At 44.4% G+C, this 27550-nt stretch overlaps 2 pseudogenes; one reads left to right on the top strand and one right to left on the bottom strand.

Annotated features, from left to right (window-relative positions):
* The first annotated feature begins 1009 nt into the window (after nt 1–1009).
* Nucleotides 1010–2289, top strand: LOC109501901 (annotated as a pseudogene).
* A 7642-nt stretch (nt 2290–9931) lies between these two features.
* On the bottom strand, nt 9932–13024 carry LOC102902668 (annotated as a pseudogene).
* Between the last annotated feature and the right edge of the window lie 14526 nt (nt 13025–27550).

The raw sequence follows: 27550 nt of genomic DNA, 5'->3' as shown, positions 1-27550 counted from the left end.
GCTCTTACAGTGACAGGGGACATGTTACATAGTCTTCTCAGTATCCTGGGGAGTCATAAAAATGATGGTGCTTATCGCCATCCTCAGGGCCATCTGAACCCCAGCTGAGGTGACAATGCTAATATACAAACCACAAATTTAGAACCTTCCGTGTTAGTATCGAATGTAACTAACACACATGGGTATAAACATGAAAAGGACATTTTATCTTGATTGATTGATTGATTGGTTCAAGTGGAGTTTTTTTAAGTTTATTTATTTTTGAGAAAGAGAGAGGGGGGAGGGGCAGAGAGAGAGAGGGAGACAGAATTCGAGGGAGGCTCCACACAGCCAGTACAGAGCCCAACATGGGGCTTAATCTCGCTAACCATGAGATCATGACCTGGGCTGAAATCAAGATTCAAATGCTTCATCGACTGAGCTACCCAAGCGCCACAAACATGAGAAGTACATTTTAGGATATGAGCACTAGTGCTACTCAGAATCCTAACTATCATATTCACAATGTTAGGGTCTCTGAGGGGCTGAATAATACCATCCCTCTTTCCATTCCAAGTTCTAGAGAGATGGAGAAATAAAACAAAAGCAGCAAACGGAGGCCAAAGTAATATCTCTAATTGCAATAAATGCCAAGATCGAGCAAGCAGCCTAGCGTAAAAGCCAAATAGTGGCTAACTGACTGCCAGAGTTAGAATTACCCTTCTAGGGGAGCCTGGGTGGCTCAGTCAGTTAAGCATCCGACTCTTGGTTTTGGCTCACGTCGTGATCTCACGGTTGGTGGGTTCAAGTTCCACACTGGGCTGTGCGCCGACAGTGTGGAACCCACCTGGGATTCTCTCTCTCTCTCTGCCCCTCCCTCCCCCCAAAATAAATAAGCTTTAAAAAAAAAAAAAAGAATTACCCTTCTAGACACAGACAATGTTAGTCCAGGGAAGGCCTTCTCAAATAGAGAATACGTGCTCCCCTTGGACAGCTCACTCCCAAGAGGAAGAAGGGCCAAGGTAAGGACATGCCCACGTATTCTTTCCGCCTTTACCAGGTAGATAAATCACTCTATCTCCCCAGAGCTGTGAGTGATGGAATGGAGTGGCCACAAGAGTCATATCATGGAGCTCTCTCCATCGGGAAAGATCTATCAGAGATAGTACAAATATTTCCCCCCAACACTCCCAAGGCTTTTCTTCTTTAACCTGTTAAATTTGACAATTAAGCATACAATGAGCTAGGCAGACTACCTGGGAGAAAGGCTCAGCAATCTAATGAGGGCTCCATTCGGCCAAGGCCAACCACTGCTCCCCTTTTGTGTCCTCCAGCACCACTGGCCCCAGAAGCCCCCCCCCCCAAATGATTCTGAACAATCCATTGACGTTAAGTATATTCCGCACCCAAGGTTGGAAATTCACCTATTCCATTCCCATCCCAGATTACACCCAGCCTTGTCAGCCAAGACAGCTATCAGAGCTCTGCAATGGGATTAAATGACGGTATTAAGAAATTCCAACAATAGAAATTCTTGTCCTGACAGCCCGCGCCGTACGCCTCTCTACTCGAGGCCCCGCTCTGGGTGTAGACCTCTGCGTGCCTGCTGGCCTGCGGGGAGCCCAGGGCCTGGGTTCCCTGCGGGACAAGTGCTGACAGGAGAACGTGGCGTTGCTCTGAGGCACAACCGTCCGGGACTACGCCCAGATGAACGAGCTGCCGCCGCACCTCGGGCCCCAGGCCTGTGGTGCTCCGCTTCTCTTGCAAGCAGATCGTGCATCAGGAGAATGCCAAGAACAAAGAGATCCGAAATTCCCTGAGTACTTCCCACGCCGTAGCTGGTTCGAGCCCAACTTCACGCTAAGTGCCAGGGGAACAGCGCGCAGGCGCACCCCTTCTTCACCTTCCTGCGGGAGGCTCTGCCTGCCCCTAGTGACGACGCCGCTGCGCGCACGACCCACCCCAAGTTCATCATCTGGTCTCCAGTGTCCCCACCGACGTCACCTGGAACTTCGAGACGTTCCTGGTAGGCCCAGATGGTGTGCCTATGCGCAGGGACAGCTGCTGCTTTCTAACCATCCACATGAAGCCTGACATCGAAGCCCTGCTGTGCCTAGGGCGCCCCCTACCCCTGCTGCTTGGCAGTCACAGCGCGGCCCTCTGGGGATTTCATCAAGGATGGTGTTTTCTCGAAATCTGCGTGGAGGAACACCTGATGTCCAGGAAAATCTCCTGAGATGGGCGCTTCTTGTCCATCCCAGCATCTGCTCTCCAAATCAAGGCTCCTCACTAGTATAGTGTTGGGTGTCATCAGAGAGGAAAGAAGAAAGAAAGAAAGAAAGAAAGAAAGAAAGAAAGAAAGAAAGAAAAGAAAGGAAGGAAAAGAGAAAGAAAGAAAGAAAGAAAGAAAGAAAGAAAGAAAGAAAGAGGAAGGAAAAAAGAAAGAAAGAAAGAAAGAAAGAAAGAAAGAAAGAAAGAGGAAGGAAAAGAGAAAGAAAGAAAGAAAGAAAGAAAGAAAGAAAGAAAGAAGAAAGAGAAAGGAAGGAAAAGAGAAAGGAAGAAAGAAAGAAAGAAGAAAGAAAGAAAGAAGAAAGAGAAAGGAAGGAAAAGAGAAAGAAAGAAAGAAAGAAAGAAAGAAAGAAAGAAGAAAGAGAAAGGAAGGAAAAGAGAAAGAAAGAAAGAAAGAAGAAACATAAAGGAAGGAAAAGAGAAAGAAAGAAAGAGAAAGAAAGAAAGAAAGAAAGAAAGAAAGAAAGAAAGAAAGAAAGAGAAAGAAAGAAAGAAAGAGAAAGAAGGAAGGAAGGAAGGAAGGAAGGAAGGAAGGAAGGAAGAAAAAGGACAGAAAGGAAAGGAAAAGAGAAAGGAATTCCAACAATAAAATGCCAACAATAAAGAGGTGTTGCCAATATGAACAACTATTTTAAAACTTCTCATTATCAAACTCCAAAATCAAAGTCCAAATCTCATTGCAAAAGAAATCCCAAAAGCACTGAAGCCCAAAGTTCTTAAGTTAAACTCAGGAAACCATCAGTCCCAATTTGTGTTCGGTTGAGTCTCAGCTATGGGGTTTCCATACCTGAGCGGTGGTGTGGCTCCTTGAGTGGCTGCAGCCTGAGCCACAATGATTTAGTTCCTGCAAAATCCCAGAGACTGTGCAGATAGCTCTGAGGCACACCTTTCCTGAACCAAGTTTTGGAAAGTCCAAAGAGTTCATGAGACACAAGAATATCGTAACACTAGCCCCACCACCACAAAATTTCTAAAACAAGCCATCCCCAGACCCCAAAGAAGACACCCCAGGAAAAATTAAAATTATATTTCCAAAACCCAGTACTTCATGTTGCCAAAGACTGAAGAAGAAATTCAGTAGCATCTGAGGGAAAGAGAAAATCTTAATTTTTGATCTCACCTTAATGCCCCTTGGTTTATGCCAACTGTTTGGAATCCATATCTTGTGAACTTAAACACCACTGAAAGACATCATCTAGGAAAAGGCTAATCTGGGCACTCTACATTTACCATATGGGGGTCCTTCTATATGACACATTTCCCTTCCATTTCCCGCCTTGGTCTCAAGCCTCTGGCACCCAGGGCTGCATTGATAGGTGAGCTTTGCCTACAATCCAGCCTCCACGATGTACAGGACAGATGGTTTCCAACATATGCCTCTGTGACTTTTGCCGCTTTTGTGGAATCTCTCAGAGCTGAAAAGCCTTCCCACTAAGGAAGGCTTTCTCTTCGTCCCCATGTTTGTTTCAGCTGCAAAAAAGACCCTCAGTAGATTGTTGAAACTGAGGTTCATTGTGAAGATTCAGAAGCCTGTGCACTTTGGGAAGGACCAATACCTCTGCCAGATACCCTACTACCAGTTTTCCTTCCACTTTTTAATGTCAATAATAGATTATGGTGACTTCACAAATTAGGGCACAGGCAATGCCAGAAAAGCCTACCTACCATAAAGATGTCACCTTGAGGGGGTGCCTGAGTGGCTTAGTCGGTTGAGTGTCTGGCTTTGGCTCAGGTCATGATCTCACAGTCTGTGGGTTCGAGCCCCGCATCGGGCTCTGTGCTGACAGCTCGGAGCCTGGAGCCTGCTTCAAATTCTGTGTCTCCCTCTGTCTCTGTTCCTCCCCCACTCATGCTCTGTCTCTCTCTCTCTGTCTCGCTCAAAAAATAAATTAAAAACACATTTTTTAAAAAAAGATATCACCTTGAAACCCACTCAGTAATTTTTTGAGAATCTGCCGCTCTCAAGCCTGTGAACAAGCCGCTTGAATTCAAGATTAGTCTTTCCAATTTCTTCCTTGGCCCTGAATGTAGACAGGCATTTGCCATTTGAGCACTCATTACCTTAGCCGGGCACTCACATATGAAAGCTACTCTCCCAGTGCTCTGTAGCACCCACAGAACTCAGCTTCCTTACGGGAGGTATTCCTGTAAGGAAACATCAGGAGTAATGGAAGAAGATCCCACTACTACTACATACAGGGTGTCCGGATTATTGCAAAAATTCGAATATAAACAATGCTTGCCAAAATACCAATTCGTTGTTCAATAAAACCAAATCAAGATCATTTATTGATGCACTTTTTTGACATGGAAAAAATCATTTAAAAAAAGTGTAGCTACATCAGAATAAAGTGTAAGTGGGAGAGGGGGCTACAAGAAAGTAAATGTGGAAAAGAAGCAGTAATTTCTACAGTCTGCATGATTGTGTCCCCCCCAACTCACAAGTTAGAATCCTAACGCCCTATGTGCTAGTGTTAGAAGATGAGGTCTTTGGGGGTAGAGCCTTCAAGAATGGGATTAGAGCTCTTTTGAAAGAAACCCCAGAAAAAGACAGAGAGAGGGACAGAGAGACCCCAGAGAGCTCCCTAGCCCTATGTGAGAACAACGAAATTTCTGCGACTCTGAAGATGGCCTTCACCCAACCATGCTGTCACCCTGACCTTGGACTTCCAGCGTCCAGATCTGTGAGAAGTAAATTTCTGTTGTTTATAAGCCATCCAGTCTGTGTTATTAAGTCCAAATTAGGAGTGTTAAATAACGAAAATCTACTTAAGTAATTTTAAAGACCTAATTGGTTTTTTTTTAATTTTTTTTAACGTTTATTTATTTTTGAAACAGAGAGAGACAGAGCATGAATGGGGGAGGGTCACAGAGAGAGGGAGACACAGAATCTGAAACAGGCTCCAGGCTCCGAGCTGTCAGCACAGAGCCCGACGCGGGGCTTGAACCCATGGACCATGAGATCATGACCTGAGCCGAAGTCGGACGCTTAACTGACCAAGCCACCCAGGTGCCCCGATTTTTTTTTTAACTTCTTTCTAATGTTTATTTTAATTTGGGGGGGGGGGGAGAGAGGGGGCAGGGAAGGGCAGCAAGAAAGGGAGAAACAGAATCCCAAGCAGCCTCTAGGCTCTGAGCTGTCAGCACAGACAGAGCCCGATGCCGGACTCAAACTCACGAACCTTGGGACCATGACCCTAGCCGAAGTCAGACGCATGACCAACTGAGCCATGCAGACACCCCGTAAAGACCTGACTGGTTTTATTAAACAAGTCATGAATCAGGCAACATCCCATCTAGCAAGTTGACGGGAACTCCAAAGGGCTACAGAAAAAGAAAGGTTTTTAAAGATACAGAGGGAGGAGTACCTGGGTAGCTCGGTTGGTTAAGCCCAGACTTCAGATCAGGTCATGATCTCATTGTTTGCAAGTTCAAGCTCTGTGTCAGGCTCTAAGCCAACAGCTCGGAGCCTGGAGCCCGCTGCAGATTCTGTGTCTCCCTCTCTCTGCGCTCCCATGCTCACGCTCTGTCTCTCAAAAATTAATAAATGTTAAAAAAAAAATTTTAAATAAAGGTAGAGAGGGAGTGGAAAAAAGGAAATGATTAGCAAAGAATCCATTGTTTTAGGCAAGGTCACCTCCTAAGGAGAGCAGAAGGGGTCCATCAGTGAATTTCCTAGTGCTTATCAGGAAATTCCCATGTTGACTGGCTAAAGGTTACATTATGGGGGGGGGGGGGGTCAAAACTGCAGTTAGGTTAGGTATTAAGCCTTGGTTTATTGGCTTGAGATCTTAGCCTAAGTGATGCCATTTTAAGCCTGTGGTTTACTTCCAGTGTCCAGAACCGTGAGAAGTAAATTTTTGTTATTTATAAGTCACTCAGTCTGTGGTATTTTGGTAGAGCAGTCCAAATGGACTAAAATAGTAACAAAGTAAAGCCAATTTGGAGGGCTCCTCTGTTCCCACCTAAACTACATCATTAAAAGTACATGTACCTATGGCTTATGAAGTACAAGGCACTATGTTAGTTCTGTCGACATAAATTGACCAGAAAGAACTCTAATATGAGAAGAGCATAGAGTTTTATTTGAGCCCAAATTAGGACAGCTGCCTGGGAAACACAATATTCACCGGGAAGAAAGTGATCCAGGGAATGAACAGTTTTTACAGGGTTATATACTTTTTTTACATAAAGAGCCATAAATCAATATGTCAGAGGTACAGTCTCTCAAAAAAATTATAAATTAACATGTAGGCGGGATTTACGAGTTTTAACATCATAGACTAAGAAGTAGGAGCATTGATCGACATCTTAAGGACAGGAGGTTTTCCTTCAAGCTGCTCTTTTTTTTTTTTTTTTTAATTTATTTATTTATTTATTTATTTATTTATTTATTGGAGAGAAAGTCCGACCAGATGCGAGCAGGGGAGGGGCAGAGAGAGAGGGAGACACAGAATCTGAAGCAGGCTCCAGGCTCTGAGCTGTCAGCATAGAGCCCAATACAGGCCTTGAACCCACAAACAGTAAGATCGTGACCTGAGCCAAAGTTGGACACTTAAGCAGCTGAACCACCCAGGCGCCCCCAGGCTGCTCATTTATAAAGCAGATGTCCTACACATGCTTGGTGGGCCTTAAATCAAGTTTTTGGTTTAAACAACGTTTATGTAGTCATATTGACTTAGATGGAAATCTAAAATGGCTTCCCTCAGGTCAAGACTTAAGAGAGTTTTTCTCTCATCAGTTCCCCCATTTGATCAGTAATTTTTTGACAGAAAGCATTGATGATCATCATTTTGTCCCTTGATGTCAGGGTGATTCCTTATCCACCATGGGGCCATCATGTCCCTCCCTTCTAGGCCTGACTTAGGTGGCCTAGGAGTCTATGGGGGGGGGGGGGGGCGGTGAGGTCAACAGTATGGCCTTTAAATAGGAAATATTACAACTGATTTTTTTTTTCAATGAGATCAACCTGTCGTGCAAACATTGTTCATGTGCTTTGTGGAGAGTTTTTCCCCTTTGCCTTTTTTGTAACCTTCATAGCATAAATATAGAAATAGTAATAAAAATCCAATTAATAACATTTAAAGCACCCAATGGGGAGTAAGTATAGAATCAGAAAGACGAGAGAAGAATCCAAAAAAATCCAGCACAGGTATTCTGATAATCTTGAATTAATTTGAGTATCTTCTTTATCTACAGTTATTGGTGCTTTGTGATATGTTTGAGTTGATTGGTTTAAAATGGTAATTACATTTTCTGTTATCTGTAAGGACTTCTCTGGCCCATTAGTTTCCATAGATAATACGTCTTGTGGTGGGTGTAATTCTCTCTCCCCATTTGGTCATCAATAACAATATTAGTATAATTTTTGTTAGCATCAGGCAACTCTATTTGAGTTGCAAAGCCAGTATTATACCATATAGCAGTAGTGTTGTGAAGAAAAGTACTCTGGTTACAAAATAAATCAAGGAGTATTGCAGAGGTGTTTTATAAACCTTCCCAACAAAATCTTCCTTTTCCCGTATACCCTATGTTAGTTTGTATAGGCATAGCCATTGTAGGCCACGTTGGAATGAATTCAGGATTCCATTGTTGGTTAGGCTATAACCACATATTTTGCCTGAATTCACAGATGTTAGTAGATATTGGAATCCAGTAAGAATCAATGGCTAGCTAATAAGGCCCATTTTCCTCCCAATGGGAAGAACTCCGGTCGTATTTACAACAGTTTTTGTTCCTACTCATTGAACAACATCCTAAGTCTGGTTGACCATAAATTTGCCATAAGTACTAAGTTGCCATAAGTACTAAAGCAGAAATTAAATATTTAATATAAGTTACAGGAGGCTTTAAGGATTTTCTACAGATTAGGAGAGCTATATAATTTCCATAAATGTATATTTATGGAAATTATAAAATTTCCATAAATGTATACTTTGGGTTTCTGCAGTTAATAAAGGCCATTGGCCATAGATACTTCAGATTCATGTGGATTAGCATGTCTAGGAGCCCTCGGGTTAAAGTACATGCTTTTCTCCATTGTTGGATACAAGCATTTTTCATCATAATATGCTGTTTGATTTAGCCATTTTTAAAAAAATGTTCACTTATTTTGAAAGAGAGAGTGCACACGAGCAGAGAAGGGCAGAGAGACAGGGAGAAAGACAGGCTCCAAGCTGTCAGTGCAGAGCCCTACACAGGGCTTGACTTCATGAACCAGGAGATCCTGACCCCAGCCAAAATCAAGAGTCGGAGCCACCCAGGTGCCCCTAGCCATTTTATTAAAGGCTAGATTATCATCCCAAGCAGATGCAGATTTCCATCCTTTACCTTCTTCCTGAAATAAACATTCTTCTAATTTTCCTTTTTGTCCAAGAGTGTTTTTTTCCTTTGACATGTCTTTTTTGTTTGTTTGTTTCATTGGTTGGTTTTTTTGTTTTGTTTTTTCATTGTTTTTAATGTTTATTTATTTTTTGAGAGAGAGAGACAGAGCACAAGCGGGCAAGGGGCAGAGAGAGAGGGAGACAGAATCCAAAGCAGGCTCCTGGTTCCAAGCTGTCAGCACAGAGCCCCATACTGGGCTCAAACTCCCCTAACCACAAGATCATGACCTGAGCCAAAGTCAAATATTTAACCAACTGAGCCACCTGGTCGCCCCAGAACTTTTTTTTTTAAGTTTTTATTTATTTGTTTTGAGAGAAAGAGAGAGTGCATGCATAGGAGTGGGGGTGGGGGACCAGAGAGAGAGAGAGAGAGAGAGAGAGAGAGGGAATCCCAAGCAAGTTGTGGGACTTGATCTCAAGTTTTGTGAGATTGTGACCTGAGCTGAAATCAAGAGTCGGACGCTTAACAGACTAAGCCACCCAGACACCCAGACATGTCTTTATGAAAGGCAAGCTCAGCCTGACTGAGGGAGGATACCCAGACCTGATCCTTATGCCACCCAAAGTTTTCTTTCTTCACTGGGGCCAGTGCTGACTTATCCACCAAATGTGTTGCTGCCATTGTAAACCAACAGCTTCAATTAGGATAAAGATTTGAACCCAAAAGTGTTGGGCTCGCCAGACTAGTGCTAATTGAGTAGTAGGAACTTCTCAATGTAATTTGGTCTGAGTATGCCATGAGGCTTCTCATAATCTTCTGGGTCCTAAGACAAAGTCAGATTTAGAAGGTGGATGAATCCACCAAGTCACTCTGCTAAAGTAGCATCTCTGGGAGATACCCATTGGGTTTTTTGGGTTTTGGTTTTTTTGGCTTAGGCCATTCCATCTACAAAAACATGGTCTGTGAATACATGGGATATTTTGGCGTGTCGGACAAGCTGTCACTTGTACCCAAGCTCCCACTGTGCCCAGGAACCTTTCTTAATAAATCATCATCTAAGTTTATAGAGACACAATGGTCAATCTGTTGAGTGTCATACATAATGCAGGGTAAACTTGAGTTAGGAAGTCCTTTTTGAAAGACTTTTCCTAATAAAAGTCCTTTATAATATATATATCCTAAAAACCAAGCGTCAGAAGCTAAAGGAACATTACAGTGTGTCCAAGAGGTCATGAATATGTTATCTAAGTTATCATCACAGTAAAGTACTAGGGTAGTATTTGAAGTTACATTAGTTAAATCCGCAGGATATTTCATCAGGATATAATACAGGAGGAGGTGAAAGCAAACAGGTAGGTTTACTATATTCTAACATTACAAACTGAAAAAGAAAGAAGAGTAGAATACAGGCCTGGTCTCAAATCTTGGGACAAGCTGATGTCATCTGTTTCTTATCCTGGTCTGGCATCCATTGCTTAGTTAGTCAGAGCCAAGTGTCAGAGACAAGAGTTGAAGTTCACTCTGGTGAAGGGACCTTTTTAAAGGAGAAATGTGGATGCCTGCATTTAGACCTTTTAACATAACAGCACAGGGTTATTCAGTAATACTTGATAAGGTCCCTTCCAGTAAGGTTGTAATGACTCTTTTATTTGATGTCTTTTCTAATAAACAAGATCCCCGGGTTGGTCTTTGAAATCTTCGTCTCCTAGGAGCTCACTGTAAAAGAAACTGTGAACAAAATTTTCACTTTGTTTAAGGGCTATAATGAGGCCTTGATAGTAATGGCAATAATATTAATAAGGTTGGGTCATACATTCCTTCATCTAACCTCATAGGCCATGCAATTGTTATGACTTCAAAAGGGGATAATCAATGTTTTTGAAAGGTAGTACATCTCTGACCTGGAAGTACAGTAAAACCTTGGTTTGTAAGTATAACTCGTCCCAGAAGCATGCTTGTAATCCCAAGCACTTCTGTATCAAAGTGAATTTCCCCATAAGAAATAATGGAAACTCAGACGATTCGTTCCACAATCCAAAAATATTCATATAAAATGATTACAACACTGTAATATAATACAAAATAATAAAGAAAATACAAAATATAAAGAAAATAAACTAACCTGCACTTATCTTTGAAAACCTTCAAAGGCTGGAGTGAAGGAGACAAGAGAGAGGAGGGTTATTGTGTTGGACAACTTTCACTATCGCTAACAGAATCCCTGCTATCTATTGGCTCAATGGAATCTTTTCCCGCATGGCAGCTATTGTACACACTCACCCGGATGCTGACTACAGGACAGTATTAATAAACTCTTGGCATATACTGTACTTAGTGTAACTGGCAATAAGGCAGCAGAGGAAAGGGTCTGTATCTGCAGGCAGCCTGACCTGGAAAATGCAAAGCATTCCTAAACTTACTCTTGTATGGAAAAGCAAAAGACTGTCACAGGGGCTTTGCAATAGCAAAAAATACACTAGTGCCAGCTGTGAGCACCTTCCAACGTTCTGAAAAATCACTGATTTCTGCCAAACACTACGGCCTGAGACCAAGCATCCGAGCATGGGAGACGATCACCCACAACTCTCAGCAAATTAGAGAGAGAGAGAGAGAGAGAGAGAACTAATGGCGCAGTTGTGATCATGTGACATTCAGCATCATGTACTACTCATATTGCAAGACATCATTCATTTATCAGGTTACAATTTTTTAGAAATGTTTGCTCGTCTTGCAGAACACTCGCAGAACAAGTTACTTGCAATCCAAGGTTTTACTATACTAGTAAGAGAGGTTTTGGCCATGGAAATTTAAATCGTTCAGAAAATTTTGCCAAATGAATCTTAATGGTACCATTTTTTCTTTCCACCAATCCTGGGGATTGCAGATGATAAGCACAATGGAAATGTTATCGACCAAACATTACAAATGGTTTTAATTATTTGTCCAGTGAAATAGGAACCTTGATCATGATGTCATTCGGAGGGAATTCCCCAAACAGGAATTATGCTTTCTAAATAATTTGCCTACCGTTAATGCCATAGCTCTCTTCTGTAAGGAAAAGATGAAAACCAATGTGAAAATCATAGCCAAAACATATTTATATCCTTGAGATGGTGGCATCTGGACAAAATCCAACTGCCATACCTCAAATGGTCCTTTGGGAAGCGAGAGATGTCTTTGGGATCCATGTAATGACTTCCCAGAATTGTGTATTGGGCAAATGGTACAGCGGGCATACATTTGATAGGTTCCATAAACATTATTTACTCCATAAAATCATTTTTCCAGATCTCCAATGAGTCAATTAACAAATATGTGAAAGTAAAAGTATTTGTACTCCGATAGGAACACTAAGTTTTTTGTTAGGCCCAACCCATACCTGAGTGATGGGGTTGAATTTTCTCCCTTTGAGTCCATAAAAGCAGATCTTTTAATAAATTAATATCAAGGAACAATGAGCATTCTTGATGCTGGACAAAATTTGTATCTAGAGATACTCACTTAGCAGTTACATCAGCCAAATGATTTCCTTTTCCTCTATGGTATCAAATCTAGAATGCCCAGGTATCTAAATAATGGCAAGTTGTTGTGGTAGTTGTATCACACCTAATCACTTTGCAACCTGCTTCCCACTTTTTATAGGTTGTCCTGAGGACGTTAAAAATCCTTGTTGTTTCCATAACATTCCAAAGTCATATGCTACTCCAAAGGCATACTGACTGTCAGTATAGATATTTGTTATTTGATTTTTAGTCAATTGACAAGCTCAAGTTAGTTCAATTAATTCAGATTGTGAAGATTTTATTTGGGGTAAATAAGAACTTTCAATTATATCTGTTAAAGAAGTAATTGCATACCTAACTTAGTAATGTCCTTGATCGTCTTTATGATCATCTGTAAATTCCATAAACCAAATTAAGTCAGCATTATCAATGGGGTCTCATGTAAGTCTTTTCTAGGAATAAAAATAAGAAGATAATCAATTAATGAAATACAGTCATGACCAAGATCTTTTGGCCTTTCTTTTTTTTTTTTTTTTTTTTTTGGTAGTTTTATACCTTTATTTGACAAGCAGCAATTAGTTCTCATCCACATTAACTGTCTGCAGATTTTTGAAAGTGGTGACAGGTACATAAGTCACCAACATATAGAGCTTGTTTGGTGATTCTTCATCCTCATTACGTTTTCTGGACAACTGCATGCGGATACAGTTTGGAACATTCCTTTGCTGAGCCTGGTGTCAATGCACACATCTGGAGTTCCCATTCTCCTTCATGGCAAATTTCCAGATCATTTTGTATGCCTGAGAGGCACACTTCTTGAAACCCACTCCATGGATGTGCTTGTGAACGTTGATGTGTATTCTCTGGTCACTACCTCGTTGGTGGCAGAACGGGACCTTCTTCTCAGCACCCTTCTTTTCAGGAGCCATTCTGCTAAAGCCCTGGTTGGAAACCCATGATCAAGGTCTTTGTGTAGATCTGGAAGTAAAGTTGCAGGGTTAAAGTTACTTTGTCAAGCTAGAATACTATTAGGTATGGAGAGTAATACTACTTTTTAAGAAGCTGACTTACAGAATAATGTTAAGATGAGAGTATAGAAGAGATACAACTGAATGTGGAATATAGTTAAGGGGAGCCCATTATTATTTCCTCAGTGGCCTTGCATGTGAGTGTGGTTGCCTAAATTGCTCTCATACAAGGTGGAAGTCCTTTAGTCACCAAACCAAGTTGTTGGCTATAATATCCTATAGGTCAATGTTGATCACTATGCTTCTGAGTTAATACACAGAGCATTCCCTGTTTTCATGTACCAAAATGAAGAAAATGGGGTCATAATTGGGGTGTCCTAGGGCAGGACCTTGAGTTAATATGGACTTTAATACATCTACAGGAATACTGAAGAAGGAGCTACACAAATCCATCACTATGAAAAGTAATGCTTATTGGTTGGAATCAAGGAGAGCAAAGCATGTGGATTTGAGACCACTGGATGTCAAGGCACCACAGTATTATTTCTAGATTTCAGGTCTTGAACAAATCTCCAAACTTTTCAGTAGATGTGTTACAAGGGCTAGTACAAGGAATTGAGTCCCCTTTTCAGGAACATGTAGGTGGCTATTGTGCATTCAGGAACTGTTCAGCTTTATTTTTTTTTTTTTAAGTTTATTTATTTTGATAGAGTGAGTAGGGGAGGGGCAGGGAGAGAGAGAATTCCAAGCAGGCTCCATACTGTCAGCACGGCACCTGATCCTGGGCTCGAACTCAGGAACCATTAGATTATAACCTGAGCTGAAACCAAGAGTCGGATGTTCAACCAACTGATCCACCCAGGCGCCCCTGGGAGCTGTTCAGCTTTAGAGCATGATTTCGCATCTTCTTTAGGCTTTAGTTTTAGTATGAAATCTGGACAATTCTCTTGGGAGAGAAGAATATAGTGGACCAAAGTGTACTATTTATGAGTGCACTTCCAGAAGGCTGTGAAACACACTGAGGTATCCGGTGTTTCCCCATTAGTAGCCTAAAACTGCCGTGGGGGCTCCAAGCACCAGATGATCAATCCTTACTTGTGCATCCCCAGACAAGCCAGACTTTATTTACTATGTGAACAAAATGAAATTCCCAATGGGACTGCTTCTCATCTTGAGGAATAACCTCAGATACTTCCATTAGGTTCTTGGTCACCTGAGAACGCCTTTTGGCTAGAAGGAGCAAGTATCCCCTATCTTCAGAGCTAAATCATTCAATCTCTCATTTTCTGACTCGTTGGTATTATCGTCTTTAAGGTTTTATTGCCAGACCAAAGCCAAATATGAATTAGCCAACCCAAGTTTTACTCCCTTGTCCAGAGGTTTCCTACCTAGAAAATCTTACCAGTACAAATAAAATCAGTCTAAAACCAGCTTGAATAAAAGTCAGGACTGTCAACTTAAAATAAGATCTGCATAACAGAACTCACTGATCCACTCAAAGGTTGCTGAAAAGCCAGAGGTATACAAAGGGCCCATGCTGGTACCAAGTGCCAGGTTCCAGAAGACCTCAGGTGGCCTCAGGTGGATTTCTTTGATGTCCTGCCAACTAAGCCAAGAAATGTCCATGCAATTTGACCAGAAAGAATTCTAATATGATTTTAAAAAGAGAGAGAGAGTTTTATTCTAGCACAGATCAGGACAGCTGCCCAGGAAACACAATATTCACAGGGAAGAAAGTACTCCAGGGAATGAACAGTTTTTACAGAGTTACATACTTTTTTACATAAAAATATGACAATCAGTGGGATGCCTGGGTGGCTCAGTCGGTTAAGCATCTGACATCAGCTCAGGTCATGATCTCACTATCCGTGAGTTCGAGCCCCATGTTGGGCTCTGTGCTGACAGCTCAAAGCCCGGAGGCTGCTTCAGATTCTGTCTCCCTCTCTCTGCTCCTCCCCTGCTTGAGGCTCTCTCTCTCTCAAAAATAAATAAACATTAAAAAAAATTTTTTTAATCTGTCCATCAGTATGTCAGAGGTGAATTCTTTCAAAAGATTATATTAATATGTAGGCAGAAATCACTAGTTTTAACTTCATGAAATAAAGGGAGTTGGAGTTTTGATCAATATCTTAAGTGTTATGCCCAGAATTCGTGATCCCCAAAGACCACCAGGGAGCCGAGTCCAATGCAAAAGCAAAAGAGCCTTTATTCGAGCTAGCTCGAGCTCAATCCCCTACCTGCACCGACGCAGCGGTGAGATACCAGGGAGAGCAAGTTTCAAAAGTACAAAGGTTTTATTGGGATCTAGGGGCAGTTGGTGAGGTAATGGCTGTGGCCTCAGCCGATTGGCTGGGGAAGAGTCCGAGTCCTGTTAGGCAGGTAAGGGGGGGGGGGGGGGTTACTCAAGGGGAGGAGGCGTGGTCAAGGTGAAGGACACAGAACAAGATGGAGTCGGCCGGCGTAGGCCCGCCCTTTCATTCCCCCCTTGTCATGTAGCTTAGGGACCCAATCATGGGACCAGCTGCATTTATGGTGACAAGGGGAACAGAGTTTGGAGGTTTACGCAAAATTCTGGGAACCAAGTGTCCCTGGGGTGGCTCTGGGAGGTCTGATTAAGTATTGTCCCCAAGCTGGTGTCTATGATCTGCCAGGTGATGTTTTGGGGGGCGTGGGGACTCCCGGCAGCATGAGCAATGACAAGCAGAGTTAACAGAGTTACCAATATTAGGTGGGTCGAATGCGCTGTAGCTTGAGCTTGAGTGGGTTGTGTTGGTCCCGACTGATGGCCCATCGCGTGACGAAGTCCTTCCGGATCGTGGAGGGGTCCACTGGCCGAACGTGGGTGTGATGGACCCAGGTCGCGATGCCATCTACTTTGAGAACGGTGGGGGTTGTCAGCGCCACAATGTAGGGTCCCTTCCAGCGTGGCTCGAGGATCTCTCGGTGGTGCCTCTTGACATAATCCCAGTCTCCCGGCCTGTACTGATGAGGTGTCGGGGTCGGGCCAGCCTCATAGATGGCACGGAGGCGCGGCCAAATGTCCTCGTGCGCCCTCTGGAGCCCTCTCAAGGAAAGAAAAAGTTATTGATCTTTAAACTCAGCAAGAAGTTCAGCTCGAAGGTTGGGAATAATAGGGGGTGGCCTGCCAAACGTGATCTCGTAGGGAGTAAAACCCAAGGTGTAAGGAGTGTTCCTACCCCGGTAAAGAGCATACGGTAGGAGAGTCACCCAGTCCCCGCCAGTCTCCATGGTTAATTTGGTAAGGGTCTCTTTTAGGGTTCTATTTATTCTTTCTACCTGTCCTGAGCTCTGGGGCCTATAAGCACAATGTAATTTCCAGTTTGCCCCCACCGCCTTGGCTACTGCCTGCGTTACCTGCGAGATAAAAGCTGGTCCATTGTCTGATCTTATCATGGCAGGAAAACCATACCTGGGTAAGATGTCTTCTAGTAGCTTCTTAGCCACCGTCTGAGCCGTTTCACGCTTGGTTGGGTATGCCTCCACCCAGCCAGAGAAGGTGTCTGTAAATACTAAAAGATATTTATAACCATACTTTCCTGGTTTGACTGCAGTGAAGTCGACTTCCCATTGGGCTCCCGGTCCGGTGCCTCTGAGCCTGGTTCCTTTTTTATCTGATGTGGCTCTCGCGTTGGTGAGTTGGCAGGTCTTGCAGGCAGATACAACTTGCTCTAATATTGAGACTTTGAGCCGGTCTGGCAGCACGAGCTCCTTGTTAGGTGTATACCACCATCCCTTTATCTCCTGGGCCATGGGGAGTTTCTTGATCCGCTGCAACTCCTTCTGGGAGTATTTGGGCTGGTCTGGTAAAACTGGGTCTCCCAAGTCCAGTAGTTGTTAAGCTGCTTTCTAGCTCCCAGCATCAGCGCCTTGGTGAGGGCTATGAGCTCTGCTCGCTGGGCTGACGTTCCGGAGGGTAGAGCCTCCGCCATACGGTGTCTGCTTCGGTGACCACCGCTGCACCCGCATACCTGTGTCCGTCTCGCACAAAGCTGCTGCCATCAGTGAACCAAGTAGCCTCAGCATCGGGGAGGGGCCGGTCGGTCAGGTCCGTCTGGAATCCATGTACTTGTTCCAGGATTCCCGCACAGTCATGTAGTGGAGCACCTAAGTCAGGGTCGGGCAGCAGGGTTGCAGGATTGAGGGCTGCACTGGGGTGGAACCGCACTCGTGGAGGGTTGAGTAGGAGGCTGTGGTAATGAGTCATATGTGTGTTGCTCATCCATCTATCAGGAGGCTGTTTCAGGACCCCTTCAATGGCGTGTGGTGTCGTGGATCCAGATCTCCTGTCCTAGGGTCAGTTTGTCTGCGTCCTTGACTAGGAGTGCTGTCGCCGCAATAATTCTTTGGCATGGAGGCCAGCCGGCAGCCACTGGGTCTAGTTTCTTGGACAGGTAAGCCACCAGGCGGTTCCAGGGGCCTAAGGCTTGAGTTAGAACCCCTTATGCTATTCCCTTATGTTCGTCTACAAAGAGGTGGAAGGGCTTTGTAATGTCTGGTAGGCCCAGGGCTGGGGCACTTAGGAGGGCCTTTTTTAACTGATTAAAGGCAGTTTCTTTTTTCAGCCCATTTAAATGTTTTCCCCTCTTTGGGAGCTTCATATAGGGGCCTGGCGATCTCAGCAAAACCTGGAACCCAGAGGCGGCAGTAGCCGGCTGATCCTAAGAATTCCCTCACTTCTCTTTGGGAGGTGGGAGTAGGGATCTTTAGGACAGTTTCTTTTCTGGCATCTGATAACCGCCACTGTCCGCCCTCCAGGATATATCCCAGGTAACTTACCTTGTCCCTGCATATCTGAGCCTTCTTTGCGGATGCCCGGTACCCTAAGGCCCCCAGGGTAGCCAGCAGGTCCTGGGCCCCTCGCTCACAGTCTTTGGACGTGTCGGCAGCAATCAGGATGTCATCTACGTACTGTAGGAGGGTGAGGCCAGGGTGCTCCCTTCTGTACTCACCTAGGTCCTCGTGTAGTGCCTCGTCGAAGATGGTGGGCGAATTTTTGAATCCCTGAGGTAGCCATGTCCAGGTGAGTTGCCCACTGTAGCCCTCCTCCAGATCATGCCACTCGAAGGCAAACAGGGGTTGGCTCTGGGGTGCCAGTGGCAGACTGGAGAAGGCATCCTTTAAATCTAGTACAGTATACCAGACCCTGGAGGGCGCCAAGGAGCTCAAGAGAGTATATGGGTTGGGAACAGTTCGGTGTATGTCCGTGACCCTCTTATTTACTTCCCGGAGGTCTTGTACCGGTCGGTAGTCATTTGTGTGAGGCTTTTTGACCGGCAGTATGGGGGTGTTCCAGGGAGACTGGCAAGGAACTAGTACCCCTAGGCTTCATAGTCTCCGGATGTGTGGCTGGATCCCCCTTCCGGGCCTCCCGAGACATAGGGTATTGTTTGATCCTTACCGGACTCTCTCCTGGCTTGAGCTCTACCAGGACCGGGGTCCTGTGAGCAGCTAGTCCTATCCCCCCCCCACCACCGGTATCTGCCCAAATCGAGGGGAATTCTTGTAGCCATCTGTCTATATTATCCTCTCTCAGGAGCGCCTCCTGGTGGAGGAGGTATTCATCCTCCAGTTTCATGGTCAGGACCTGGATGGGGTGGCCCTTGCCATCGGTGACCTGAGGCCCCCCTTGTCTGAAAGTTATCTGAGCTCCAATCTTGGTCAGTGAGTCCCGTCCTAACAGCGGGTAGGGGCATTCTGGTATTACCATAAAGGAGTGGGATACCCGGCCCGTCCCCAAATCGACCATTCTTCGGGTAGTCCATGAATACTGGCTCATACCAGTTGCCCCTTGTACCCAGGACTTCTTCCTGGCTAGCTTTCCTTGTGGGGTGCGGAGGACCGAATGTTGTGCTCCGGTGTCGACAAGGCAGTCAACAGGAGTCCCCTCCACTTTAAGAGTTACCCTGGGTTCGGGGAGAGGGTCCGAACCCCGACTCCCCTAATCACTTAGTTCATCTAGCTCTAGGACTTTTACTCGATCAGTCTTGCTTCCCTTCCCGCCGGCCCTTTTCGGACAATCTCGGGCCCAATGCCCTATCTCCTTGCAGTGTGCGCACTGATCTTTCTGCAGCCTCTGCTTCCCCCCCTTGGTGGTTCCTTTACCTTTTCTTGCGACGTCTGCCAGCTGCCGGAGACGGCGGTCTCGTTCCTCGGGGGAGGCAGCAGTGGTAGCTAGCAGTATTCTGGCCAGTTCTCGAATCTGCTTACTGCTGGCAGCCGCCATGGCGCGAGCCTGCTTGTCCTCAGGAGGTTCCCGGTTATTATATACCTTTTCGGCTACCACCAGTAAGTCCTGCAGACTTTTTTCTCCTAGTCTATCTATTTTCTGTAATTTTCTCCTAATGTCTATGGCCGATTGGTTTACAAAGGCCAGGATAACAGCTGCCTTGCTTTCCAGAGCCTCTGGATCCATGGGGGTATAGGTACGGAATGCCTCCATGATCCGCTCTAAAAAGGCAGCCGGAGATTCATCTTTTCCCTGTTGTACATTTCCTACCTTGGCCAAATTGGTTGGCTTTCTAGCAGCCATTCGGAGACCCCCCATTAGAGTCTGGCGGTAGACCCGGAGCCTCTCCTTACCTTCTGCCGTGTTGAAATCCCACTGGGGCCGAGTTAAGGGGAAGGAGGCATCTATCTGAGCCTGGTTGGTGGTGGGATTCCCGTCTGCGCCCGGAACTAGTTTTCGGGCCTCATTGAGGATTCTTTCTCTTTCTTCAGTCGTGAACAGGACCTGCAAAAGCTGCTGGCAATCGTCCCACGTGGGCTGATGGGTAAAAAGAACAGAGTCTAATAAATCAATAAGCCCTGCCGGTTTCTCGGAAAACTTAGGATTCTGAGCTTTCCAATTGTAGAGGTCACTAGTGGCGAAAGGCCAATAGTGATGGGGCTGATTCCCCTCCGCGTCTGGGGGTCCGGTGGCTCGCAGGGGCGGAATAGTGGAGTCAGCGGCAGAGGCGGATTGCTCCCTCTGAGCCCTTTGTCTGGTAAAGGGCAGGCTTCCCACTGGAGCGTTCCCGCCTCCCGCTCTTGGAACAGCGTCTGCCTCCCCCGGAGGGGGAGGATGGTATTCTTCCGGCATCCTAGGGGGGTTATACGGGGGAGAAAAAATTAATTCTTCAGTCCCCCCCTGTAGGACAGGGTAGAGGGGTGCTGAAGGCTGGGTAAGACTTTTCTTCTTTGTCCCCTGCAAAGCAAGAATGGGTTTTGGCTCCGGAGGGAGCGGGGCTAGGAAGGGCTTAAGCCAAGAGGGTGGGTCTTCTACAAGGTCCTGCCAAGTGATAATGTAAGGGAGCTGATCAAGATGGCCTGTCTTAGGCCAAGAGATGATACTCCTGACTCGGTGGATGGTAGGGAGGTCGAAGGTCCCCTCTGGTGGCCATCCGACATTGAAAGCTGGCCACTCGCTAGAATAAAAAACCTGCCACCGACCCTTTCGGACTTCCACACTGAGGTTGTTAGCTCTTCCCCTCACATCCTTAAAGTGATCAATCATAATACTTAGAGGAGTAGTCTGAGTCTGTCCCATAACGTCTGTCCAGTAAGTCCACAGAACAAAACAGAGAAACACAAAAACAGACAAACAGAGGGCCCCTAGAAAGTCTCCCAACTCCATGGAAGCAAAACTGAAAGCTAGCTTAGACCTTTCAGGGGATTCCACGTCCCTCCAAAAGGGAGGATCGGAACGTCTTCCGAAACTCCCGGCCCGTGGTCCTCCAGTGCGTCCACTTAGACTGCGTCGGGCACTACCAGAATTTCAGAAATGAGCTCACACAGAAAAGACGGAACAGACACTAACCGTGGCCAGTCAGGCTCTCCGGGTCGGGGGTCCCTCGGGGGTCTTGGGGATCCCGGGCCGAGCCCCCAAATGTTATGCCCAGAATTCGTGATCCCCAAAGACCACCAGGGAGCCGAGTCCGATGCAAAAGCAAAAGAGCCTTTATTCGAGCTAGTTCCAGCTCAATCCCCTACCTGCACCGACGCAGCGGTGAGATACTAGGGAGAGAGAGCGAGTTTCAAAAGCACAAAGGTTTTATTGGGGCCTAGGGGCAGTTGGTGAGGTAATGGCTGTGGCCTCAGCCGATTGGCTGGGGAAGGGTCCGAGTCCTGTTAGGCAGGTGGGGGGGGGGGGTTACTCAAGGGGAGGAGGCGTGGTCAAGGTGAAGGACACTGAACAAGACGGAGTCGGCCGGCGTAGGCCCGCCCTTTCATTAAGGACAAGATGTTTTCCTATAAGCTACTCACTTATAAAGCAGATGTACAACGCATATTTGATGGGCCATCGATCAGACCTCTGTTTGAAACAAAGTTTATGTACAGTCATGTTGACTTAGAAAGAAATCTAAAATGGCTTCCCTTACCTCTCAGGACTTTAAAGAGTTTTTCTCTCATCAGTTCTACATGGGACACAAAAGTGATAGGGTCAGAATCCTCATACAAGAGAGAGGAAAGTAAGCAACATGACAGAATATAACAAAGTGACAAGGAGAAAGATACTACATCTGGCTGAGGAATCAAAGTCTTCATAAAAGAGTGGAGATTTCAGGTAAGACACAAACATCTAACGTTTCAACTGTGGTCCTACTCTGCCTTCCCTTTGTTTGTTAATGACCCTCCCATTTTCCCTGTCATCCAAATTCAAAGGTTTAATTATCTTTCATTCTTCGCTCCTCTGCCCCCAGTCTTTGCTGAGACTTGTTTCGACCTTTTCACTGTCTTTCATATCCACTCCTCTGTTCCAAGTCAGAGCCTCATGACATCTCTTGTGGATAGATGCCTTAAAACTTCCCCTCCTTCCTCTTTCTCACCATCTCTAAATCTGTCCTACACAAACTATAATATTTATCTTCCTTAATGACAACTCCAACTACACTTTTTAAAAACATTAATGGCTTCCCTATGTCTTCAGAATTCAACTACAGAAGTTGGGCACAGGGTGCCTGGGTGGCTCGATCGATTAAGCGTTGGACTCATGGTCATGATCTCATGGTTCATGGGTTTGAGCACTGTGTCGAGCTCAAACCGACACAGCCTGCTTCAGATTCCGTGTCTCCCTCTCTCTCTGCCCCTCCTCTGCCATTGCCCTATCTCTCTCTGTCTCTCAAAGATGAATAAATGTTAAAAACAAATTTTTTAAACAAACAAACAAAAAGTTGGGGCACTAGGTGGCTCAGTCAGTTGAGTGTCCAAATTTTGATTTCAGCTCAGGTCATGATCCCAGGGCCATGGGTTCAAGCCCTGAGTTGGGATCTGTGCTGAGTGTGGAGCCTGCTTAAGATTCTCTCTCTCCACCTCGTCCCCTCTCCCCTCTCTCTTAAAAATGTTTTTCTAATTAAAGAACTCAATTACAGATGGTAGTTCCTCCAAATATTTTACTTCTTCAAAAACAAATATTTTTTTAATTTTAATTTTTTTTTAATTTACACCAAATTAGCATATAGTGCAACAACGATTTCAGGAGTAGATTCCTTAATGCCTCTTACCCATTTAGCCCATCCCCTCTCCCACAACCCCTTCAGTAACCCTCTGTTTGTTCTCCATATTTAAGAGTCTCTTCTGTTTTGTCCCTCTCCCTGTTTTTATATGATTTTTGCTTCCCTTCCCTTATGTTCATCTGTTCTGTGTCTTAAAGTCCTCATATGAGTGAAGTCATATGATGTTTGTCTTTTCTCTCACTAATTTCGCTTAGCATAATACCCTCTAGTTCCAACAAACAAATATTTTACTTCTCACAAACAGAACATCTTTTCCCTAATGATAGCTTATTGAAACCTCCAATATTGTTATGCTGATCCATTCATTCATCTAGCAGTCATTGAATATCTGCTCTGTGTTGGAGAATCCAAACACTAACAAGAATCCCCAGTGCCCTCAAGGACCTTACTTTCTAGTAGGGGAGGAAGACAAGAAAAATGTGTGAAAGTCCTATGACAGCAGTTGTAGTGGTTTTTAAACATGCCCCCAAATTCTTTGACATTCCTTTGTTTCCTCCTCCTAAATGCGGCTAAGTGCTTATGACTTACTCCAACAATATAGAGAGGACAGTGGAAATGATCCTGCATGACTTTTTTGTTTTTCAGTTCCAAAGTTATTTATTTTCCTTTAGATTATTTAAACCAATGAAAAACAAACAACTCCTTAAAACATAATTGAACTTTATTCTCTTATATATAAAGAGGAAAAAAAACCCTGAAATTTACATGTCATTACTGAACACTAATACATATTCTCTTTTTTTCTTTTCCTTCTTTCTTTCTTTCTTTCTTTCTTTCTTTCTTTCTTTCTTTCTTTTTAATTGTAGTTAACATACAGTGCAATATTGGTTTCAGGAGTGATACATCACTCACATATAACACCCAGTGCTCATCACAAGTGGCCTCCTTAATACGCATCATGCATTTAGCCCTTCCCTTCTACCTCCTTCCATCAACACTGTTCTCTGTCATTAAGAGTCTCTTGTGGTTTGTTTCCCTCTCTTCTCTTTTTTCCTCCCCTTCCCATATGTTCATCTGTTTCTTTAATTCCACATCTGAGTGAAATCATATAGCATCTATCTTTCTCTGATTTACGTATTTCACTTAGCATAATACATTCTAGCTCTATCCATGTCATTGCAAATGGCAAGATTTCCTTCTTTTTGATGACTAAATAATATTCCTGAGTATATATATCCATTTTATCCATTCTTTATCCATTCCAGTTGATGGACATTTGGGTTGTCTCTATAGTTCGGCTACCAGTGATAATGCTGCTATAAACACTGGGGTGCATGTACTTCTTCAAATCTGTATTTTTGCATCCTTTGGGTAAATACCAAATAGTGCAATTGCTGGATCATAGGGTAGTTCTATTTTTAGTTTTTTGAGAAATCTCTATACTGTTCTCCAGAGTGGCTGCACCAGTTTGCATTCCCACCAACAATGCAACAGAGTTCTCCTTTCTCTGCATCCTCACCAAAACCTGTTGTCTCTTGTGTTGTTTGTTTGTTTGTTTGTTTGTTTGTTTAGCCATTCTGACAGGTGTGAGATGGTATCTCATCATGATTTTGATTTGTATTTCCCTGATGATGAGTGATGTTGAGCATCTTTTCATGTGTCTGTTAGCTATCAGGATGTCTTCTCTGGAAAAGTGTCTATTCATGTCTTCTGCCCATTTCTCAACTGGGTTGTTTTTGTTTTGTTTTGTTTTGTTTTTTAATGTTTATTTCTGAGAGAGAGAGAGAGAGAGAGAGAGAGAGAGAGAGAGAGAGAGAAAGACAGAGTATAAGCGAGGGAGGGGCAGAAAGAGAGAGGGAGACACAGAATCCAAAGCAGGCTCCAGGCTCTGAGCTGTCAGCACAAAGCCTGATGCAGGGTTCGAACTCACAGACAGGGAGATGATGACCTGAGCCAAAGTTGGATGCCCAACCAACTGAGCCACCCAGGTGCCCCTTAACTGGGTTGTTTCTTTTTTGGGTGTTGAGTTTGATATGTTCTTTATAGATTTTTGATACTAACTCTTTATCAGATATGTCATTTGCAAATATCTCCTCCCATTCCATAGGCTGCCTAGGTTAGAAAGGTCATCTTGCATCCACCTGGTCCTCATGATACACTCACTCTTGGAACCCAGAGGACATGAGGTAGGGAAGCCCAGGCCACATGGAGCCTACTCGTCCATGTTCTGGCTGAACCCACTGAGGTTGCAGCTGTCAAATCAGCATCACCTCAACACCAGGCATGTAAGTGACAAAGTTTCAAGACAACTCCAGCGCCATCTGACTGTGACTACATGAGACACCCTGGTGCAAACTGCTTAGTTGAGCCCAGTTAACACCCAGAACAATGAGAGATAATAAAGAAAAAAAGAGTCTTTTTGTTTTAAGTCACTGAGTTTTGGAGTGATTTCATTATTCTGCAATAGATCATTGGAACAGCAGTAGAAATGGGATATTACAAGAGGGCATGAAAAGGATTTCTATCCCAGATTTGAGTTAGGGAAGAAAATAACTCCTGAGTTCGAACATTGCTGAGTCAGGGCCATGGGGATCCTCAGAGAATGCCCATGACCTCGTTATTTTCACAGGAAGCTGAGCAGCCTTTGCCACCAGCCAGCAACCCAATATGCAGCCTGTCTTCCTGATAAAACACTCAGGTGTGGGACCCTGGTCTGGATTTCACAAGTCCCACTTTGCTCCATCTAACACTCTTTGCAAGTCTTTTTCTAGGAAGATCTTTGTTCTTTTTTGAAATTCATTGTCTGAGTTAGAGCACTTTATGATCACTTTGGTGTTTTTTTTTTTTAAGTTTATTTATTTTTGAGAGAGAGAGTGTGCGTGTGCACACGCAAGTGGGGGAGAGGCAGAGAGAGAGAGAAACCCAAACAGGCGCTGCACAGAGCCCAATGTGGGGTTTGAACGCACAAACTATGAAATCATGACCTACTCGTACATGTTCTGGCTGAACCCACTGAGGTTGCAGCTGTCAAATCAGCATCACGAGCTGAAGTCAAGAGTTGGCACTTAACCAATTGAGCCACCCAGGCACCCCTATGATCACTTTATAGGAAGCCCCATTTCCTGCTATCATTCCTAGGAAGCGGTATAAACTGCATCCATATTTTCTCTCCTTTTGAAACCGTTGCCAGGCTCCCTGGATCAGCCCAGGGCATCTCTTCAGCTTCAGCTTCTTTATAGCTAACTAGTATTCTCAAAATCTGCAAGGATATCTGATCTTCCATTATCATTCCAAACACCCATGTTGCGAATATATACAGGTATTTATGTTGCAGGACATATAAAATTATTAGTTAGCCCCTGTATTAAATAAGTAGGCTAATGCAATAACAAATAAATCTAAAAAAATTTTTTTTGTTCAAACATAATGGAAATTTCCTGTCTACTCACATACACAGTCCAAAATGGTCCTAGATCAGCAAGACAGCAAAGGCCCAGCTATCTTCAGTACATTCTTTCCAGGGCCATTGTAAGAAAAACATGGGGCATCACACAGTGGGAGATTTCTATGAGCCAGGACTGAGTGTGGTACACATAACTTCTGCTCATATTCCACGGGCTAGAACTCAACCAAGAAGTTAAACGTAACTGTGGGTCTTGTGCCCAGAAGGATGAAGAGATGGGGATTTGGTGAGCAGCTAGCAGTCTCTGCCACTACCTCCAAATATAACACCTATTTCCCCAAGTCGTGGATATAAATGGGGTCCCCGTAACATTTCTCTGGCTCTTCCTTCTACCCACTTATACTGGATCTCCAGCCCCATGTTCATAAACACTCTTGTCTGCTATCACCTGGCAACTTCTTCACCATATACTATAGGAACTGTAACATCTCCTGGAAGGAACCTCCTGCTATTATACAGACGACTATTAAAGCCTAAATCTGCACAGTAATGTAAAGTGAGGAAAGTGAAAAAGTTAATTCATACTATCGGGACCCACAAAATGGAAGTTGCCCCAGTGGTTTGGCCCAGGTCACAAAACTAAACCTAAGTCAGCCCGCCCTCAAAGAAATGCTTCACTGTCAAAGAAACCTAACACCAGTTGCCATCTTCCCAGTCAGCGTTAGCTTACCTTATCCTAGCAAATAGGACCTGCTAGCCTTATGGAAACCGCTGACCTCCGTGTCAATCACAGGTAGCTACCTCTGCTGATGCTCTGTAAAACTTGCTGTTACCCAAACATCCCTTGAGAGTGCTATACTCCCCCAATCCATGGGTTGTTTTCTTTTGAATAAAAAATATCAAACTCACTACTACATTGTCTTACTTTTGCCATCTGACCAAAGTAATGTAAAGAGAGAGTAACATTAGGGGGTGCCTGGGTGGCGCAGTCGGTTAAGCGTCCGACTTCAGCCAGGTCACGATCTCGCGGTCCGTGAGTTCGAGCCCCGCATCGGGCTCTGGGCTGATGGCTCAGAGCCTGGAGCCTGCTTCCGATTCCGTGTCTCCCTCTCTCTCTGCCCCTCCCCCGTTCATGCTCTGTCTCTCTCTGTCCCAAAAATAAAAAAAATAAAAAATAAAAAAAAAAACGTTGAGAGAATAACATTTGCTTTTCTCTTTTTGGTTATTCTTTCTAAGAAGTACCAAGGCAATGTGTAGCGGTACCAACGTCTTACAGAGTTTTCTGTGACACTATTCCTGCAGTTTTTAAACACAGCCTCCTGGACTCAGATACGAATTCATTTAGGCTGAGGTGAAGACCAGTTTGAGTGACGTGCACTGAGCAATAAGAAGAATTCAGTCCGTCTGTCCGTGAGTCAGCAAATACTTATTGAATATCTACCATGTGCCAGGCTCTGCTAAGCTCTGGATATACAGTGTTAACAAAACGGACACAGTCCTTGTCCTCACAGAAGTCAGTCTAGTAGTAGTCAGTCATATAGCTCTGGCCCTGAGAATTTGTTACTGACTTCATCAGGTTCCTTCTTCCCTTTGGGTGAGTTCTCTCCCAGAAGGCTCCTTGTGAAAATAGCC

The sequence above is a fragment of the Felis catus genome, chromosome B4 (genome assembly GCF_018350175.1).
Source record: "Felis catus isolate Fca126 chromosome B4, F.catus_Fca126_mat1.0, whole genome shotgun sequence".
In the NCBI taxonomy this organism is placed as follows: Eukaryota; Metazoa; Chordata; class Mammalia; order Carnivora; family Felidae; genus Felis; species Felis catus.
The sequence above is the reverse complement of the archived record's forward strand: the minus strand, read 5'-3'. Positions and strand labels throughout refer to the sequence as shown.